We start from the raw sequence: 5,515 nt of genomic DNA, 5'->3' as shown, positions 1-5,515 counted from the left end.
TTCTTTCTTAATTTTAAGAGGATTGCTCTAAAACTCAGGACCTAACTGCTTCCATATCACTTTGGTTATTTTTTATAACTGTGCTTAAAACTAACATATGCTTATTGTAAAAAAAAAAAATTAGAGAATAAAGACTCATGAACATGAAAATTACCGTATTCTCCCTACTTAGAAATATCCCTTTTAAACGCTTTGTTGAATTTCTTCCTATTCTGCATTTATGCATATCATTCAATATCCATGGTCCATCATTATAATCGCTCCCTCAGGGACTCTGCATTTCTACCCCTTACCTTCCTCACATGGGTGTAGCAAAACCTCAGCTCTCTATCTTCTCTGCACCTGTGTCTGAGCAGCTGACCAGAGAATATCTAACTGAAATGAAAACTCCTTCATTTGATGACCTAAAGTGTCAACTTGCACCTACTATGACTCAGAAATCACCTTGTTTCCCAGAATAATTTCATATGTTCTCCTCAAACCTTCCACAACTCCTCACTCTTTTATCCGCCCTAAGTCATAGACCTTGCCTTCTACTTAAGTGAAATAAAGGCTTCAGATGATAACTCTAAAATTCTGCCTGTCATCCTTGTGCAGGGGCCATGCTCATCTTCTCCGTATCGTTCTGATTTTAGTATATGTGCTGCAGAAGCGAGCACGGTAACTCTAAAATTCTGAATGCAAACTTAACAAAGACCATCCTCATCTGTAGCTCTCTTCACTTTCCCCTCTGTCATGATGTATGGAGGGCACGTTATTCACCGTAGCCAATTCTAGCTCCGCCTCTTGTCCTCTGGACTCCTGCTCTTTGACCTTTTAAAGCATGTCACTTTGATTTTCCTCTCTCCTTGTATCAGCTTTTTCTGTTTTTTAGTTGGATCATTTCTCTAACCATATTCCAATTTTCCAACTCTAGCTTTTTATTTTAAGATTTATTTATTTGAGAGCAAGAGAGTTGAGGGAAAGGGCAGAGGGAGAGCATCCTCAAGCAGACTCCCCATTGAGTGTGGAGCCTGATGCAGGGCTCCATTTCACAACCCATGAGATCATGACCTGAACCAAAACCAAGAGTGGGACCCTTAACTGAATAAGCCACCCAGGCTCTCCTCCAACTATCATAAAACAACATCAACAACAAACAATCACTTCCTTGGTTCCATATCTGCCCGAATGTTTCACCATTCCTCCATGATCCTGAATAATCAAACTTCCCAAGAGTTTGCTAACTCTATTGTTTTCATGTCTTTAACTCTTCCTTCATCCATTTAAGCCCCACCCCCCTCCTGAAATTTCTGGTCTTCAGATCACTGGTAATCCCAGGCAACCATATGTAATGTACACTCTTCTGTCCTCTTTGCTTCCTCCTTTCAACATTTGGGAGAGTTGGCCATTCACTTCTTGAAACACTCTCTTCTCTTTACTAACATTGCACTATTATGTCCTAGCTTTCCAAACTCATTGGCTTCTCCATTCAATTTCCTTTCCTATCTGGCTCCTGTCATTCCCTAGGTGTTGGCCTTCCTCCGGTTTAAGTTCTTGATCCCCTTCTCTTCTCCTTTTACTCTTTCTCCCTGGGTGATTTCATTCTTTCCAGGCTTTTAAGAATCATGATGACTTAAGACCCCAAAGTTTATACCTCCAACCCAGACAATTTTTCTGAACACCATATCAAACTCTTCTTACCTGATAGCTCAACCTGGATGTTTTGCAGATATTTTTAAGTATACATTTTGAAGTATCCAAGACAAAACTTCTCATTTCCTCTCTACAAATGAATCCTTCCTCCATCTGTCTTATCCCAGCAAATGGCTCCATTCTTCTCCATTTGCTCAATCCAAAAACTTACAGTCAGTCCTGATTTTCCCTTTCCATAAACCCTATATCCAAAGTATCAATAGCTCTGTGTGATTCTATCCCCCAAAATATCTGGACTCTTAATTTTTTTTTCCATCTTCACAGTTAACTCTGGATGTACCCCATCTTTCACTACAGGATGTACCCCATCCTGGACTACATTAACACCTCTTTAATTGTCTCTCTGATTCCACATTTAGTCCCCTATAATTTATTTTCCACGTTATAAATAAGAGCAGTCATCTTCTAGAACTCACAAATAAAACCTTCCTTAAAAACCTTCAGTGGCTTTTCATTATACTTGTAATAAATCCAAACTCCTTACAAGGGCTGGATGGTTCTATGGATCTAGGTGATCAGTCTCTGCTGAATTCTCCAACATCAGGTGTGCCGTTTTCACACTGTACCAAAGTCACTCTTTTTTCAGACAGACCCAAGTCTTTCCACTCTCAAGATTCTCATAAATGCTACTACCTCTGCTTTTTTCTCTCCACTGTTGTCATATGTGACTCCTTTGTTGGAAATCAGCTTAAATACTGTCTGTCAAGTTGATGTCTTTTCTGGCCACTCTAACTAAAACAGGTAGCATTTCTACTTCATTCACCTGTGAGGGAAGGGATTGAATCTCTCTCAAATGCCAACTGCTTATTTTTAATATTTTCTTCTCTGAAAACAGTTTCTTCCCTTATTAGCCATATAAATCTCAGTGATCTATTCTGGAAAAAACCAATTTAAACATAAAAATGCTGACTTTGATCTGATAATAGTTTCATGAGAATACACTTGGGTTCAAATTTGGAATTCTACTTGTTACTTTTAAAAGCATCTCTTTCCTCCTCTATTTCTTACTTAGTAGACAGATGACAAATCAGAATGGATGAAATAAAGGGGAGGTATGGCACAACTGCTGGTGATAGGACAATTTTATAGGACTTCATGCATCTTTGGGCAGAGGACCCAGGAAGATATGCCCTGAATGCCTGCTCTGTGCTGGGTACTATACTAGATGCTTAACTAGCTGGTCCAACTCTGGAACACTACTCTGCCAGTGACACCAACTCACGATGTTTGAGAGCTGGGAAACGTCTCAGAGGTCATTTAATTCACTCTGTGGCGAACTTACCTGCTAAGTGATTCTTCTTACAATATGTTACCTAATGCTTTCCCAGTTTCCCCTTGAACTCCCTGCCTCCTTCTGCAGCTCGTTCTATGGTTAATAATTTTAATCATCAGAAAGTTTTAGCTGAATGCTGTATAAGTCTATCTCCATATAATTTCTACCCACTAGCCCTGCTTCTATCCGGTGTAGCCAAATAGTGGGATGAACCTGTCTTCCCCATGAGAGTCTTCTGGGTACTGGAAGATGGCCTTCAAGGGGCTCTCAGGTCTCCTTCAGGCCAAATGATATCAATATGATCTTGCATTTAGGGTTCCTATGACTTGACACTGAGTGGCTACATCCAGAATTCCTGTAGACTTCCTCCTCTCATTTCCCCCCGTGGCTCCAGGCTACATGTGCCGAGCTGAGATCATTCCAGAGCCCCTTCTCTTTAAATAAAAACTTCTTGAGGCTTAAGTTTGTTCCTATTATTATTGTCCACAGAATAACTACCATCCAAATGTCTGCAGAGTACTTGTGCTGCATATATATTAACTTTAATCCACACAATATTCTGGGATGGTAGGTATTAGTTTGAACTGTTGAGATTATCTTTTTATAGGTCAAAATTGGTTGCATAGCAGCAATTTCAAATGGTTCAATTATTATTAACTTGATTTTATAGATGAGAAAAGTAGAGACTTCAACAGGTTACATACTTTGTTCCCGGTCACAAAGCCAGCAAGAGCCCACTGAGGTCTTCACCCACGTCTGTCTGGTTCAAAAGGTGGCTCATTTGCTGCACATCCTGCTTCTTTATAAATCACCTTGCAGCTGCAGATGCAAATATTCAAGGTAAAGACAAAGAGGCCAGTCTTTTGCAACACAGTGTGGCAGAGTGGAAAGGAAAGAGGAATTTGAGGTACGTGTCTATTTGTTAAGTCTTTATCCCACTACTTACTATTTGTGTGACCTTGAGAGCATTATTGAACCTCCCTGAAACCTAATTAGCTCATCCCTAAAATTAGGTTATTAATATTTAACTTGCAGTACTTGTGTGAGGATTAAGTGGATTGACATTCTGTCAGGCTCCTGCCCATTGCTCTCCTGTTGCCCGGCATGTCATGCTGTGGGTCCTGAGTACATTTACTCTCATTTTTCTACATAAAGGTTGGCCAACTTTTTCGTAAAAGGCTCTTGTACTCACTGAAAAACTACAGTCATTTTACAACTTACTTTGAACCATGTAAAAGCCATTCTTGGCTTCCAGGCCATTAAAAAACAGGTGGGCCAACGGGCTGGAGTTGGGTGGTCCCTGCAGTAGTTGGCTACCATGTAGTTTGTTCTCTGTTCTCGAGTCTCCAACAGCTTGTTACTCATGCTCCCTCTCAATGATGAGATTGCTTTTTCTCTCACTGAGGAAATAGAGGCAACTAGGAAAAACCTAGCTCTGGCTCTCTTGTCACCCCTTTCATCATTGTGCCCACATTCTCTCCCATGTCTCTGTTTGCACGAGTTCTCTGGACTCCTGACACAGGCCAGCTCCTCTGCTTGTGCGCTATATACCAGTGCTTCCCACTTACTCAGGAACATTGTTCTAATAATTGTCCCATCACCTTTCAATCTCTTCCTTGACCTCACTTTCTTCTCTACTTATCACTTACTCCCCCATTTCTTACAGAGTTCCACGAATGCATGAACTAACTATGCTGGCTAATTCCAACCTTCTTCTTCTCATTCTTTCTTTACCATCACATATCAAGGTCAGTAACAGCCTCCAGGTTCAGGTTCTCAGTCCTCATTACAGTGATTTATCAGCAGCTTGTGTCAGAGGATTATTCCTTTGGCCATGAAAACCTGCTTTCACTTGCTTTCTTGGGTACTACTTGTTTCTTCTACTGCATCATCTACTTCTTTCCCTCTTTAATCATTCTACTTCTCTTCAGATTCTTGGATGTTCCTTCTCCGCTGGCTCTTAATGCTGGAGAGTCTGGGGAATAGTTCTTGGAGCTCCTCTATTTTCAAACCATATTCATTCTTGTAATGGTCTGAAAAACCTCCTGGCTTTATCTATGTGTTACGACTATCATATATACACCTCCAGCTTGATCCATTCCCTGAACTCCAGATTTTATTTTTATTATTATTTTTAAAGGTTTATTCATTTATTTGTGCATGGGTGTGTGAGAGAGAGAGAGGAGAGAGAGAGAGAGAGAGAGAGAGTGAGAGAGCGGGAACACAAGCAGGAGGAACAAAAGACAAAGAGAGATAGAGAAGCAGCCTCCCCACCAAGTGGAAAGCCCAATGCTGGCTGCATCCCAGGACCCTGGGATCATGACCTGAACTGAAGGCAGGTGCTTAACTGATTGAGCTACCCAGAGAATGCACAAGCAGAAGGAGCATCAGGCAGAGGGGGACCCCAGCTCCCCTCAGAGCAAGGAGCCCAAAGTGTGACTCTGATCCCAGGACCCTGGGATCATGATTTGAGCTGAAGGCAGACGTTTAACCAACCGAGCTACCCAGATGTCCATGAACTCCAGATTTATATATCTGCTTGTCCAC

General features: G+C 41.2%; 1 pseudogene; it reads right to left on the bottom strand.

The window, feature by feature from the left end:
* Positions 1-544: 544 nt before the first annotated feature.
* Positions 545-659, bottom strand: LOC123393410 (annotated as a pseudogene).
* Positions 660-5,515: the final 4,856 nt, after the last annotated feature.

This window comes from Mustela putorius, unplaced genomic scaffold (genome assembly GCF_011764305.1).
Source record: "Mustela putorius furo isolate JIRA1106 unplaced genomic scaffold, ASM1176430v1.1 tig00000832_pilon_pilon_pilon, whole genome shotgun sequence".
NCBI classification, from domain to species: Eukaryota; Metazoa; Chordata; class Mammalia; order Carnivora; family Mustelidae; genus Mustela; species Mustela putorius.
The sequence above is the reverse complement of the archived record's forward strand: the minus strand, read 5'-3'. Positions and strand labels throughout refer to the sequence as shown.